Genomic DNA, 17,032 nt, shown 5'->3' on the forward strand with positions numbered 1-17,032 from the left:
CATGCAGTTTCCGACATAATTGTGAAATACTAATTCTGGTAAATGCAGTCTGTTGTTCTACCTTGACAGTTAACTTTTTTCTGAACTTTCTGTTGTATATGTATTGCATTTGACATTTCAGCACCTTGTATGAAAAGTATTATGTTTGAAGTGTTAAGAGTATGGATCTGAGACATCTGCACCGGTGCAAAAATCAGTTTTGAATTTTTAAAAGGTGAGATTATTATGAAGTTGTTAAACAGACCATTTGGCACTGAACATTCATAGAAATAAAATAAGCTCAGAGTGTGGTTTAGAGCAAACTAGTGGAGATTGTTTGTACTAGAGTCTCAAGTACAAGAAACGGCATAGCTTTTGCTGCTTGAAAATTAACCCATAATATCATCCTAGATGTTTTCTGCAATATCTACTGCAATAACTGCCCTTACTGAATATTATTTTCTTCATTTTTTAATATTTTCTTTCTTAATTCTCAGCAGTAGAAAGAATATGTGGAAAAAAACACAGAGTTTTATGATTTCTGAAACTGCTAGAGGCAAAGCATTCACTAAAGGAAGAATTTCTGTCTGGAAGAGAATAAACATATTAAAGTAAAATATACTTTAATATGTTCAAGATATAACCATAGGATTTTATGGTTTTGTTTTTTTTTTTTTCTATAATACCTCTGCTATACTTTTAATAGTAAATTTATTTAATGTTTCATCTCATATTTCAGTTATCTAGATAAAATATTTCCCATATTATTTTAAGGAAAACAAGAGGAAATTCCCCAAATTCCTCTCATCTTCTATCAGGAAGCCTAATATGAAAGAAGTTGAGTTTTTTAACACAGGAGGAAAAACCACACATCTAAAATAGTTCATTTTCCTGCAACTTTGCTTTGTTCTTAATGGCTGTGTCTTAGTTGTCATATGCATGGCTGCTTTAGTGCTCTTCAGAGGCTGAATGTATCAGCTGTCCAAATCGACATCTGGGTTATAATTCCCACCAAGCCCACATACCTGCACTGCTTTTCTTTGTTTCAGATTCTTTTCCATCTTGGAGATAGTTGCTTTCATCTTATCTTACTTGCTCAGAAGTGATCCTGCATCTTCGAGGCAGCCTTAGCTTCTGGGGTGTCTTTTGAAAAATGATTCATTTAACCTCTGCAATGAAGTTTTTTCAAAACGCTGTCCAAGCAATCTGCATTTGAACTTTTTGCTTTACAAGGCAGTAGAGCTCTGCACAGGCTGAACTAGATTTTGAATGAACACTTCTTTATAATTTACAGAGTGAAGCCTAGTTCAAAGAAAACTATAGGATAGTGTTTTAGCCTAAGTTCTGACTAGAAAAGAAAAAAACATTTTCAGCTCCCTAAGAAAGTCATCTTTACAGGCCCTGGAGCACTTAAGTAGAATCCTATGACAGCTGCTTTCTCACATATTATTCAACACATTTCTTTAACAGAAGGTCATGTCAAACAATCCTCAGGCCCACTTTCTGGGAGCACAATAATACTCACTTTTATAGATGCTCTACATTGGTGTGTCTTAAAAGAATATTGCTTATAGGGTAAATACTTTGCTTCCATGATTTTGCTTTTGGCCATTATCACTATGTTAGTATTAATGTTATAAGCATAGGGCTGTTTTTGTAATACCTCCACCATGAGGAGATATCCTTCATCTTGATACAGGACACCCTGCCTAGTAGTTTATGCATTGTGCCGTTACCTATCTCCATTCTTTTTACTCACATTCAATTTTACTTTCTCATGTGTTCTATGGAGAGCATTGTCTCCTAAAGAATTTCCTACAACAGAGGGAAAGAAAAGGAAAATTATATACTGACATTGATAGTTACAACTGTAATGAATATTTCAGGGCCGTTTATCTGCTTCATTATTTGTAACTTTTCATTATCTGCTGCCACACACTTTAAAAAATGTTAATTTAGTGTGTGCTTTTATTCGTGTATGCAGGTACCAACTTGAAGGGGTACCTGCTGCTTTCCAGAGGTGACTTTGATGAAGAAAGATATAGGTATTTAGAGTAATAGAAGGTATCTGAAGGAATATCTCTGGGTTGTTGGTTTTAGGGTTTTTTGTTGTTTTTTTTTTTTTAATCAATATTTCTAAGCCTCATTTTTTGCTGTCTCATCTTTGACTGGATGTCCCATCCTGAGCTTAGGAACTTGCCTATGAAGCCTGCAGGAAGAAGTGCTTCAGAAAGGTGGTTATCAGGGTCTTCTAGTTAAAGGGTTTTCAAGAAACCTGAAAGTCATCTGTAAGTGACTTGATTCAACCACAGGTTAAAGGTTGTGTGTTACATTCCATGCCTTTTCAGCTGCTTATCCCAGGAGGCCTAAGGAGACACATTTGTCAGAGATTTCAAGCCTTAAGCTCTCTCCTAAACCTCCCTTAATTTCAAGATAGAGCTCTCACTCTTTAAAAATAGTGGTGGTGCCCCTCACCTTTTTTTTTTTTTTCTAAATGAATGCTTGGAAAAGGGCAGATTTGATGGTTCCCTCCCCTTCCCCCCCACCCCCCCCGCAATCCTTCCTTACTTAGCACTCACAAATACCATTTTCCAAAGGGATGCCTTAAGCACAGAAGTGGTTAGCAAAATTAAGCTATTTAAAGCACCTCTTTGTAGCTTTCTAGAAAACAATACACTGTTCATCAGTGTCTTAGTAAGAAGACAGACAACTGTCTAGCTTGGGTACTGTGGGTCTCTCTGAAAGGGCAAGTGACCATGATGGATTCTGCTTCTAGGGCTCTATAGAAGTGTCACTGGGGAGGGGTGTGTGTGTGTTATGTGTGTGTATGAAGAAAGAAGCAAATAAATAATAGCGGTACTTTTGGGGGAAGAGATCAGCACTGAGCTATTTTTCACTGGTTGGATGCTCTCAGTATAACGAAAGCAGTAAACCCTGACCACCTTCAAGGACAAGAGCTATTAGGTGAAGGGAGAGTGTGGAAGTATGATCTCACTACTTTTTTCTGTTGTCATTTTTTGTTGTTGTTTGGTAGGGTTTTGCTTGTTTGGTTTTTTGTTGGGTTCCTCCCCCAGTTCTGAATGAAACGGATGTATTTGTGTGGCCAGTGTTTTGTATGGATCATGGCTGGGGTGGGTTATGCATGTTTTGTACATGCCTGCCAGGCTAAGCCTTCGCTAGGACTTAGGCAAATTAACAGCTAGTCTAAGGATCCATCCAGAGTCAAGTTTAGAGGTCAGAGTGACAACAATGCCTGAATACACAGCTGTCAACATGAAAGTGCTTATAGCTTGGAAAGGTTCTGGGGATTCATACATTTGGATTTGCAATCCTAAATTCTACCTCTTTTTCATTTAAAAGAATGTACATTTATCATAGTACTATGTGGACATTATTTTGGTTAGTCACCTACAGGAAAAATAACTGCTAGGAAAAAGTAAATTTATATCTTTATTATCCTATCATTTTACTGGATCTCTTATAGTCTTCACCCAATTGGTTCGAGACCATCTTAAAAATCTGAACGTGCACAAGTCCATGGGTCCTGATGAGATCCATGATGGGTCCTGAAGGAGCTGGCAAATGAAGTTGGGAAGCCACTGGCCATCATATTTGAAAAATCATGGCAGTCAGGTGAAGTTCACGATGACTGGAAAAAGGGAAATATAACCCCCATTTTCAAGAAGGGGAAAATGGATGACCCGGGGAATTACAGACCAGTCAGTCTCACCTCTGTGCCTGGCAAAATCTTGGAGCAGATTCTCCTGGAAGGCATGCTAAGGCACATAAAAACAACAAGGTGTTTGGTGACAGCCAGCATGGCTTCACTAAGGGGAAATCCTGCCTGACCAATTTGGTGGCCTTCTATGATGGGGCTACAGAACTGATAAACAGGGGTAGAGCAGTTGATGTGATCTACCTCGACTTGTGCAAAGCGTTCGACACTGTCCCACACGACATCCTTGTCTCTAAATTGGAGAGATATCAATTTGATGGATGGACCACTCGGTGGATAAAAAACTGGCTGGATGGCCGCACACAAAGAGTTGTGGTCAGTTGGCTCAATGTCCGTCTGGAGACCAGTAATGAGTGGTGTCCCTCAGGGATCGGTGTTGGGACCAGTCTTGTTCAACATCTTTGGCGCTGACATGGACAGTGGGATTGAGTGCGCCCTCAGCAAGTTTGGGGATGACACCAAGCTGTGTGGTTCTGTTGATACACTGGAGGGAAGGAATGCCATCCAGAGGGACCTTGACACACCTTGACATCCAGAGGGACCTTGACACCAAGCTGTGTGGTTCTGTTGATACACTGGAGGGAAGGAATGCCATCCAGAGGGACCTTGACACACTTGTGAGGTGGGCTGATGCCAACCTCATGAGGTTTACCCATGCCAAGTGCAAGGTCCTGATTGCTGATGCCTCTTCTATTTTGTTACTGACTCTATAGCACTAGTACTTCATTGAGAAAATCACACATGAACAAGGTTTGCAATATGTTCCTGGACTCTGGCAATAGAATGATAAGATTAAATTCTTTCTTGTAATCTCTGCTTCCTGAAAGTTTTGGCAGAACCCAGATTTGCTGGATGCTTTGAATTTAGTATCAAATTTCAGCTTGAACTAAGGATAAAATTGTTGATAAAGCTGGAAGCTGGAAAGGAAAGAGGCACTGAACACAGATCAGTGTACAGGATGTGGAGGAGCTAAGATAGTAAGAATTGCCTTCTTTGATGTAAAGAGAATTAAAAACCCTCTGATGCCAATTGTGATGGATTGATCCTAGCCTGCAACTAAGCACCACACAGCTGCCTGCCCACTTTTAGTCCGCAGCAGGATGAGGAAGGGAATTGGAAGAGCAAAAGTAAGAAAACATATGGGTTGAGAAAAAGACAGTTTAATAAGAAAAGACAAAGGAAGGGGAAAAAAAAAAATAAAAGTGATACTAAATCAGTCATTCACCATCTGCCACAGGTAGACCAAAGCCCATCCACCTTGTGAGCAAGGACTAGTACCCTTCCCTCCTCTTCCCACCCCCCAGAAAAAAAACTCCTCAGTTTTTATTGCTGAGCATGATGCTATATGCCATGGAATATTTTTATGGTTAATTTGTGTCAGCTATCCAGGTTGTGTACCCTCCCAAATTCTTGCCACTTGTCACTTCAGCTTACTCACTGCTTGTGTCTTAAACTGCCATAGGTCTAGGTGAATAAAGCATATTGATTTAAACCATAAAGGCTGAAGTTCCAATGTTGAAGGCAATGACAAAATCTCTTTGATATCTGTAAATTAGAATGGTAAATTAGGACTTCAGCATGACTATTCCACAACTACATGTACCACATAGTTAAAGCTCACTTTTAATAGATGTGTGGAGAAATAGGCATGTGAATTCTGCCTGGAAGTTCAAAGAGAAAGGTTTATTGTATTAAGCATCTCCCCTCACCATCTGTTGCCCAAGAAGTATTTACAGGTGCCACAATATTTTCATTTTTTGAAACTATGCATCGGTAACTCTTTTCCCATTTATAGAAACAAAACCAAATATTTCAATTACGCCAGGAATTAATTTAATGAAAAGAAAAATACAGAACTTATTTTAGACAGATGTACTATCACAGGTTATGTTTCCAGTTCATGAAAACTGCGAAGTGCTTCTCACTTTTCTGTTGCATACTTGTTTGTAGGTAGGCAAAACGCTCAACAGTTTTGCAAAATGGACATAAAATATTTTTATTACACAGAAGTGTGATGACAGGGTTAATTAAAGTAGGTGAGTTGCTCTGAAATTGCAGATCTGTGAGCTTATTGCACAGTAACTTCTTCACTTTTTTTATTAAATGGATTAAATTTTATTAAAATTCTTTTTTTTTTTTTATTTTATTAAATGGATTGAAAATAAGATGTTCAGAAAATCACATAAGTGCACACACATTCTTTTAAGATTCGCTGGCTGATATTTTGACCCAACAGGTCTGGATAAACCCCAGATAAGCATCTGGGTGCTTAGACAAAGTGAAAGGAACACGGTAAGTTTGAGCTGTGCTCTTTAGTCTTCACATGAAGTTTTTATGAATAGCACATAATACACCAGGACTTCAATGCTCTGCTCTCACTTCAAATAGGTCAGAGAAAAACTTGACTGTTTCTTGATACAAATGGAAAAGGAGTTATCTGTCAAAATAATTGGAACTACAATGAATGATATCCACTGTGTATACCACTCTAAACCTAAAAGAATTCTGATAAACTTTGCAAATGTAATCCAAATCCCTTTATCTAGATATAGTGATTATGTCCACCAGAGAAATATTACCACCTTCACAATGAAATGAGCCTTCTGCTTGCTACACTAAAGGACAATATTTCAACTTTAAACTTTTATAAAAGATCAAAGCAGTAATGTAAAATCTGGGGGAGGAGAATCAATTTGTTGCTAGCTGCTGTAATCATCTGTTGTCTTTTTCTGATGGTTTGGTTCAACACTGTGCTTGAGTTACTGACTTCAGTGGGACTGATTTTCTGGATAAAGCCCAGTCATGTATATGTGATGTACATACATAGCTCTTTTAGTTATACTATGACTTTTTGAGAGTGTAATCTTAACAGTAAACATCTCAAAGCATTTATCATGTGTCATTTTATCTCTAAATGCAGGTTCACCTGACTGTTTAAACTAGCTCCAATTGCTGGTGCTAGTTTTTGTCCCTGGGAAAAATGCTACAGATTACATGGATTATTTGATGCAGTTACACAGAGGTTCTTTCTGTTGAGTAGGCAACACTTCTGACAGCATAGTACTCTCAGAATCCAAGGTATTCATTAACCTGTAGTGTTCCCTGTTGTTGGGTAAGAACTGATGAACTTCCAGAGGCCAAAACTGTGGAAGGACAAGACTGAACTGTGTTGGAACTACTTTCATAGCTATTCCTAAAAATACATTCCTAAGTCTGGAGAAAAGAAACTGAGGGGGGCAGTCCAAGATCTCAGCACAGCTGGGCATGTGGTCCTTAACTTTCTCCATACTTTCAAGATCTTTTCTTTTGCACTGTCTAATGTATGGTAGTTGTTGGTTGACAACTGTATTTCCACTGCAGGATTACTGTACGCGTCTGTGTACTTCTTTGATAAGTTTTCCTCCTGAGCTTCTTTTCACTGGATATGTACTACGGTGCAGAAAAGCCCTGAAGAAACAAATCACCTTTGTGCTCATCACCTGATTTCCCTCCAAAGAGGCTGTAAATGTGGTTATCTAACTACTGTTAAACAGGAATGAAAAATTAAATGCTATATTAACTGAACTTGATTCACGCTAATGTTTCTCATTAACTGATCATTAAAAAGAAAATGTGAAAATTGCTTGTTCCAACTTTTCTTTTAGTTAAAGAAACATGAAATTTTGACTGCCATGCTACGGCCAGCACTTTATTTGGACCTATATTATGTATGGCTGATAGCTGTACCTCTGAGGACTTGAAACACCTGCTACTTGAAAAACCTAGCAAATTTTTGTTGGTTTCATACTGTAACACATTCCAGCTAGGACAAAGTGGAGGTTAGCACAAGAACTCACTTCTGCTCTCACACTGTTGATCTCATGGAGTTCATAAAGAGAAATTACATTTCCCATAAAAAGCTGTGTGACCTTCCGTAATCCTGTCTTTCTACTTCAGACATCCTTGGATTGCCATCTCTAAAATAAGAATATAAATTTGGGGCTTTTTATAAAGAGTTTTGACATCTTCAGAATGAAAAATACCATGTAAGTACAACGTACTGTTGTTTATCATCATTTATGAATATGGTGCTCAGTTTACTACCTTACTTACCCCCTTTGTAATGTAACAGAATTATAAATGTCAAATATGTTTTTTGCTAGTCACAATACAAAAATTATGTGTTGTGCATAAACTTTCCCCCACAAAAGCATTACACATTTCTTTTGGAAATACAGCGTTTGTACATACTGAACAGAAAACCTATCATAAGTGACCCTTTTTAGAACAAATATCTTTGTCTAGATTTTGTTTTCCCCTGAGGAACAGTTGAAGGTCACACCATTAAAACTGCTAATAAATTACAATATTTGTATTAGTTAAACCTGTCAAATGAAAAATTATCTGATACATTGGATTCTAAATTTTTTTCTATCTGCATTTAAGTAATTCATAGAAATGCTTTGCAGAGTTAAGAAGAAAATAAATCCAGATTTGTGCTTGGCCTGTAAAAAAATTTAAAAGAGTAGGTGTTTTTTCCAATTGTGTGTAGTATTATGAGATCATTTTTGTCCCAAACTGTTGCAATTATGAACTCAGGTTAATTCTACATTTTTCTTTGTAAAAAGTCTAAAACATGATTAAATGTTTTTTTTTCTTTACCCTGACTTTTTGACAGGCCATAATAGTCCTGTGCATAGTCCTGTGCAGCCTTACCTGACACCCCAACATGACTTTGCCCATGTGCCCAGGAGCAGCATTTTGGCTCAGGAAAGGGACTTTGGTCACAGTGCATGTCTTAAGCTGTGCCTCCTGGATGGAACCTTTGGATGTACACTGTAGATTTGTCTTCATACCTACCTTTAGATCCTTTTGCTTCTGGTGGAAACCCTGGTTCTGGTACATTACTTCTGTCTAGGGCTATCAATGCTCCTTGTTATTATCACCTTTGCTTTGCCCACCATTCTCAGACCCAGTGGGACTATGCCTCATCAGTTTGAGGGTGGTGATCCTTCCCTCTGTTCAGCACTGTTGTGGCCATACTTGAAGTGCTGTGGCCACCCCTCTAGGCCCCTACTACCAAAACGTTACCTCACAAACTCAATACAAGGACTACGAAATCAAGAGTGACTCTTAAGAAGAAAAAACTAAAATCTCTTTGCTAACAACAGCCATGTAGACCATATGGTGGACACCTCATAGAAATAAGACAAAGGCTTATTTCCAGTACCCCTTGGTGAAGGGTCATGGGTTGATGAGGTCAGATTCACTTGATTCATGTGTCACCTAGGTTTATCAATCTGCTTGTACTGACTGAAGTGAAAATCAATATATATGGAAAAAAATAGAAATGTAAACTTGGAAATATTTTATAGACCGAGTGGAAAACTGAAAACCTTAGATCTATTGAAGGTAGAAACTCCATGAACTGCAAGAAAACGTTGTAAAGATTTCAGGATGGAGTTGAAATTTTAATTAAAAGTTCAGATACAAATCTGCTTTTAAGCTACCTACACTAGTGTACTGCAATAAACCTGAATGTTAATCAGATGACACCTGTTAGGTAGATTTGGCCTCAAGCGCATTTTACCCTGAATCCTGTCCTCTTTAGAGACGATAAGTGGTCCGGAGCTTTTTAAAACCATAGGTATCTGAGACAATAAATGATCCAGAGATTTTTAAAACCATAGGTCTCTGCCTGATATGCAGTATTTTGAGCTTAAAAAGTGGAATGTACATTTCTAAAAGCAAGTTTATTTTGGAGAAGCTTTTCCTGATTGAGGAACTGAGCATTCATTGACCACAGTCTTTATAAAAATGACTCCTTCAGCCTATGTCTGGGTGATGCAATGCAGGAATTTAAAAGCAGCAATACCCTACGTAATCCTGTCTCTGAAATTGCTTGCTTGCAAGGGAATAAAAGATCATAGAAGAGTAGCTTGAAATCTATAGTATATATGGCAAGTTAATCTTGGTAGTCACTGAAGGCTACGATGGGGTCTCTACCCAGAAGATCATAGAATTGTTTAGGTTAGAAAAGATCTTTAAGATCATCATATCCAACCATTAAGCTAACACTACCAAGTCCAGCCCTAAACCATGTCCCTGATTTGGCATATCCACAAGGCTTTAAATACCTCCAGGGATGGGGACTCAACCATTTCCATCTGCAGCCTATTCTAATGCTTGACAGCCCCTTCAGTGAAAAAATGTTTCCTAATATCCACTCTAAACCTTCCCTGGAGCAACTCGAGGCCATTACCTCTTGTCCTATCACTTGTTACCTTGGGGAAGAGACAGACCTCCACCTCACTGCAACCTCCTTTAAGGTACTTGTACACAGCAATAAGGTCCCCCCTCAGCCTCATTTTCTCCACCCCAGTTCCCTCAGCTGCTCCTCAAAAGACCTTCACCAGCTTCATTGTCCTTCTTTGGATCTGCTCCAGCAACTCTCTATCTGTCCTGTAGTAAGGGGCACAGAAATTAACACAGTATTCAAGGTGCAGCCTCACCAGTGCTGAGTACAGGGGAATTATCACTTCTCTAGTAACACTGGCCACACTGTTGCTGATACAAGCCAGGATGCCACTGGCCTTCTTGGCCACCTGGGCAAAAGTTGGCTCATATTCAGCTGGCTGTGAACCAACAACCCCAGCTCCTTTTCCACTGGGCAACTTTCCAGACACTCTTCCTCAGGCATGCAGTGCTGCATGGGGTTGTTGTGACCCAAGTGCAGGACTCTTAACCTTGTTGAACCTCATCCAATTATTGCAGTTAAAAGTTGGAGCTCCTCATTCTGGAATATTTTTTTTTTTCCAGAATAGAACTCTGCAGTGGACACTGATGGCTGTTTTCCCATTTACTGTGCAAGAAATTTACAGGTTAAGCCAGAAAGCTGTCTCTCCACTTTAATTAAACATATTCCAAGACTCAGTTGTTTCCTTTATCAAGTAGGGTGGAAAATCTCCTTTTTGGTTAACATATGCTGTTCAGATTTACTGCTTACATTATATTTTATAACATGGATAGGAACACATACAGGTTACTTTCACGGCATTCAGTTCCAAAATGACCCGGGTATTTGCATATTTGCATTTTTATACCCTAATTTTTATTTTTTCAGCTGAGCATTCCAACTTGATCCTGATATAACCTAAGATATACGATAACTGATGTTTTAACAGATTAATTTCACAAGTGAGCATTTCCTGCATTTGGAACTGTGCAAAGCACACCCTGTTTACAATGAAGTTTGAATGGAAGTAGCGTCTGCACATTGTCTCATGACTATGCATTTTTCCCAGCAATTTCAGCAAGATGCGTGATGTTTTGGTCAGTCTTGTCTTTTTAATTGTCTACAAGGGCTTAACATGTTCTCTAGTACACACTGACACAGAATTGCTTATGGCTCCATAGATTCTCCTGTCACTCCTGTTTTCATGAGAGTTGCTGGCCAGCTGTATTTATTGTAAGTCATACTGATATTTGTTTGAAGACCTGGAAAAATATTTGGGTTTTCATAAATTACTATGTTTGAAGTGCCTGACATCATGGATTATGAAATGGAAATGCTTTTAATGTAGCCTTAACACAGGAGTGTCATGAGTCTCAGGGAGTTGTACATGCAGAGCGGATTAGTTACAACCATAATATATTGTCTACAGTATCTGAAGACTCATTGTTATTGTAATACCTGTAACTATCTTTTTCCACTAGGTAGGAAAATTGATACTTACTCCAATAAAAATGACATTAAAAAAAAGGTTTACTAACTTATTTGTAGTTTGTGAGTCATATAAATGCTCTTTTTTCTTTCTGATCTTGTCAAAAACAAAGATCATGTGTACAGGGAAAGCAATGCAGCCACTCCATTGAAATGGCTTTTGCAATACCAGCTGAAATAACCAGTGGCTGTGTAGCATAATACACTGCCATGAACCATATTTCCCATATTAACTTAAGAATAAGACTAAAACATTCAGAACAGAAATGAATAAAGTGCTGTATCATCTCTCTTGCTCTTCTGTACTCTCAGGATAAAATATAGAACTGTGCTTTCTCCAGCTGTCATCTTGGTTCTGAATATGCAAAGAGCTATTACAATACAAAGACTCCCTCTCTACTGAACATAATACCGTCAGTTAGTTGGCTTATGTATACTAGATATGGGAAAGCACTTAGCTGTGTGTCTTGTTTTCTGTGCTCATCTATTTCTATTTGTTGTGTTACAGATGAATGTTCACTTTCATCTCTGTGGTAGAGTGACTTTGATACTTCTCTCAAATTCAGATGCCAGGATGGATCAAAGCCTTTCCCAACAGACATGTTTGTATGAAGTAGCAGAGAATGACTGACTGACATAAAGCTATATTGCCAAATTATAATGGTGGCAAATTAAAATACTCTTACTGGCTACACATTTCTATTTATTTATTTATTTATTTATTTATTTATTTTTGCTGCGAACAAGTAAGGTTTCTGAATCTCAATCAGTGGGTGATTGGAGAAAAATACTTCTCTTGCTGTGAACAAAGGACAAAGCAGCAGTTTTGTATTTTTCCCCTCAAATTTTGAGTTAAAGGGAGAGAAACCTTCTTTGCAAAATGTAAGTAAATCTCCCCCTTTTTTTTTTGAAGGGGGGAGGAAGGGAGAATGAGAATATGAAGCTGATCTTTTCCAGCATGCCATCTTAGGAAATTTCTGTACTTAGATGAGTGTTTTTTCTACTATCTTCAGATTACTTAGAATGAAGCATTCAAAAACCTGTAACATCCTCATTTGTGATAATTTAGCTGTGGTGGGAAGAGATGTGGGAGAGATGTTTTGTTCTCCTTACTATTCATATAACCCTCAGACAGATATTATCCTCCTGTTATCAGGGACTTTAAAAACAAAATAGAAAGATGAACCTTCAAAGAGTTCTAAAGAAAAATGAAATATCTGCTTGATTATGTTATATGCCTTTAGGCCTTTATCCAAAGCCCACTGAAATCAATGGAGAGACTCCTATATACCTCAGAAGGCTATAGGCCTTTATTTTCTACCTGTTCCTAGTGCTATACAACCACATTTTAGTCCTAATAACTTATGAAAGAGAAAAGGAATACAGTATGAGTCTTCAAGACATAAAGTGGCACTTTTTTTAAAAACAGGATATCTTTTCCTCCTCAGTAACCAGCTAGGAACTGCATTTTTCGCTCTATTCAGGAATACCACTAATGTGGTTCAGTGTGGAAAATTCTCTGCTTTGACAATACATGAATAGTTTCATAGAGAGGTTTTGCAACTTCTAACACATTTTATCCATTCTTTTGCTGGTATATCTAAGTATTAATTGTCAGTAGATAATATACAGTATATATGATATTCCTAAAGTGTTCACTGTTCTTTGGTGTTTAGTATTAGAGATATGAAATTTGTCACCTAAGCCACTGGTATGATTTCTAGCATGTGCTGTGTTATTGCTGTTATTATTTTCCTTCATTGTTTGGAGAAAATGGCAGTACTAGATACTGTCCTCATTAATTCAGTGGAAGATTCCATGGTAGGTAATGTAATTAAAAGGATAATCACACTCTTTACAAGTTTCTAACTCCTTTTTTTTATTTTTAATATGTGCTGACTCCTTTCTATGTGTTGAACAGCGTGCTATATGTCATTCTGACTACTATCCTGTTTGATAAGTCACTATGACTTATAGTTAAGGTTTCATTGAAATGTTTGTCTTATCCAAATAAATATTTATCCTATTTCTTCCTTTTTTTTTAATAGAGGAGTTTAGTCTGGCTCTTCCACATACGGTTTTATTTTCTGTTTATCAGATGAATTTGTCATGAAGAACAGAGACAGGTGAAAGAGCAGATCATAAATTCCTATTGTGTATGGCATTGGATTAACACTGAAATTGCTTTGAATTAGAACTCAGTGTTTACTGGTGGGAAGAGAGAGAGACCTATTGTATACCTATATTGTATAAATACTGATTTATAGTTTGCTCACATAAAAATACTAACATGACTATATTTGTTTATTGATAGACAGTAGTGACTAAAGCTGGGATAAACCAATGATAACCTCAGGCTTTCCTCTACTTTTACCCTTTATTTAGAGCACAGGCAACCATGAATCATCATTTTTCTTTTTCGTCACATCATTCACTTCTTTTTCTTCCCCAAAGCCCTTTTTTTTTTTTTGAGTCTGGACTTAAACTGAGCTACTACTGAACTAGTAGATATTGGCAGTACTTGTCCAGTGAGGGCAGCAGTATAAGGAACTGATTCATGGGTTGCAGATAGCATGTACAAATTAAGAAATCCTTTGCTGCTAGTAAGCGACCAGCCAGCTGAGGGAGAGAGTCAAAGGCAGATGATTTCCATCAAAGTGCTATCCAATTCCTACAATTACAGCCCATGGGTAACAAACATACTCATTTTAAATGTAACTCTTGAGTTTTGGGGTTGGATTTGTTGTATTTGGACGGTGCTTTATTTTCCCTGTATAACACAGTCATGAAATGAGTGCTTGAATACAATTAATAAAAATTACTGTGCATATACTTCTGCATTTGGAGAAAGTAGCAGTATGTTAAAATAGTGACTCCCCCTCAGCCCCTTTACAGAAGAGTACAGGATATGAATAGTTTACAGCTTTATAACTTCAAGCTGATGCTTTTATTGATTCAGAGGATCACCATAGGTCAGAATCACCTCCCTGGAAATAAACAGGCCTGGTGTAAATATTTTTGGAATTCAGAAAGAAAAAAATAAACAAACAAACAAAAAAAACCCACTTTTTTTTATGAACAATAGTCTTTGGCAAATACATGTAGAACAAAGGTTTGTTGTGACATGAAATTGCAGCTCATGATAATGAAAGACAATAGCTTGTGACTTTTGAACTCAAAATTAAAGAAACAGTAGTTTGATGCCTCCTGACAGTTCCCTCCTTTCTGGTCACACATGGTGGATGGAAAATAGAAGAGGAGAAGGGACAGTGGCTCCATTTATTATGTTTTCCTGTATAAGAGCACAGGAATAACAAAAATTTTATGGGTTTTCTGGAATTACAGCCTAACCTATGATAGATAAATAAGTGGATTCATCTTGCTTAACTTTATATATATATTAAAAGCAGATTTCATCTCTATGAAAACTGAACAAATAAAAATGCACTGTACATAAAACCAGCCAAAGTTCCGTGATCTTAGAGGTTGTGTTTCCTCCTAAACTATAATATATATATAATTTCTTTCTTATATTAAGATGAAGATATAGTGAAGCATATTAAATGGGAATGTCACCTATACTTAGCCACATTACTCCTGCCCCACTGTTTGAGAACAGTAGGTAATACAAACTTCCAGATATTTCTCGAAAGTAGATTAAAATATATTTCTGAAACAGACCTTTAGTTTTACCAGTTTTTTAGCTGGGTGAATAATATTGTCCAACAATAAGGATATCAGTTTCAAGATTCATTCCACTGGTTGTGGAGACATGGGACTTGCCGTGCATTTGGTAGCTGTAATTGCTCGTATACGATAAATAGAATCCCTTTTCTTTTTTTGTCATATTCTTGTTCATGCTTAGGATGCTTCAGCATTGGTTACCGTTAGACATAAGATACTGGAATAAGGAGGGTACTAGACTGAAACATGAGTGCTTGCATTTGTCTCTGAAGAAAGAATTTGAGATTGTTTGCCAAGCACTGTTAAGCATTTTCCTTGAAGCCTTCCCTCTTCTATGAAATAATGCAACACATTCTGCTTTCATATAGTGCTTCTAGTGTACTTATGACTCTCCAGATGGGAAAACAGAAATATCCACTCTTCCTATCACTGAGGATCAGAAAAATCAGAACAATATTGTGAAAAATCAGAGCAATATTATGTAGCTTCCTTTAAAGAACAAAAAGACAGTTTAATAACAACAAAAATCACAGCAAATAGAGTCATCATTATTCATTTATTTGCAATGTCATTCTGAAGATTGAATATTCAATATGTGTTAATACACCCTGGAATCTCAGCAGGAGTAATGATGGGCATCTTCCCCTTGATCACAGAACCATAGAATAGTTAGGGTTGGAAAGGACCTGAAGACCATCAAGTTCCAACCCCCCTCCCATGAGAAGGGACACCTCACACTAAACTATGTCACCCAAGGCTCTGTCCAACCTGGCCTTGAACACCACCAGGGATGGAGCATTCACAGCTTCCTTGGGCAACCCATTCCAGTGCCTCACCACCCCTACAGTAAAGAACTTCTTCCTTATATTCAATCCAAACTTCCCCTGTTTAAGTTTTAGCCTGTTACCCCTTGTCCTATCACTGCAGTCCCTAATGAAGAGTCCCTCCCCAGCATCCTTATAAGCCCCTTTCAGATACTGGAAGCCTGCTACTTAACAATTATTTCTAACAACAGTATAAAGATTTTAACTTCATATAAGAAGATTTATAATATCCAATTGTTCTAGTAAATACTGATAAATTTGTTGCATCATTTTAAATTAATTCTTCTTCAGCTAAATAACCATAAAGATTAGGAAAATATTTAGTAAAACCTACTGGTAACTTCAGTAATTTGCAATCACTAAATAAATCATAAATGTTACACAAAATAGCACTAAATATAGTCAGAAAGTCTCAAGTTAAAGTCAAAACTATTTCTGGATTATCTTTGTAAGGGTTGGAACTGGTTTTATGAATGTAGTTGAGGACAGCGAGCATCAGCTCTTCTCTTATTTTCTCCTCTTTTTTGTTACTTGCTTTTGACTTTTCACTGCTTTCTTTCTAAACCTTGTTTGCTTTTAAGGTCCTGAAAAAATACTTGTACCATCTACTGCCTTCCAACAATTAGCCTTTCTATTACTACTATGGATCATCAGCTCAGGATTTACTTTCTTTCTCCCTTGTTTTCTGACAACATCTTATTTTGGCCTCTTTGATCTGATTGCAAGCTTTATGCAGGCCAAGCTTATCTTTATGTTCTTTACTTTTATCACACCTAGCACAATGGCTTCAAAGTGCTACTAAAACAAGCTTCCCATTAACAGTTTCTTCTAGTTTGTCCCTTGTGCTTTCCACACACCTTTACAGCTTTTAAGATGCTCCTCTTTTCATTCAATCTTCTTTTGACTGTGTCAATGTGGCTAAATGACAAAGGACCACAGACCCATCCTTGATGCTGAAACCAAGTTAGACTGACTTGCATCCACTCTGTTTAGGATTCTCTCTCTGTCTAATAGATTTGTCTTCTAGAAAGCCAGTTTGAGTGGTGTAAGACATAGCCAGGGAACAAGATAATAATTAAGCAATGCAGATGACCAGGGATCCAATGT

The sequence above is a fragment of the Pezoporus wallicus genome, unplaced genomic scaffold, assembly GCF_028554395.1.
Source record: "Pezoporus wallicus isolate ANWC-B61680 ecotype Strahan unplaced genomic scaffold, APGP_CSIRO_Pwel_v1 contig_6974, whole genome shotgun sequence".
Lineage (NCBI taxonomy): Eukaryota > Metazoa > Chordata > Aves > Psittaciformes > Psittacidae > Pezoporus > Pezoporus wallicus.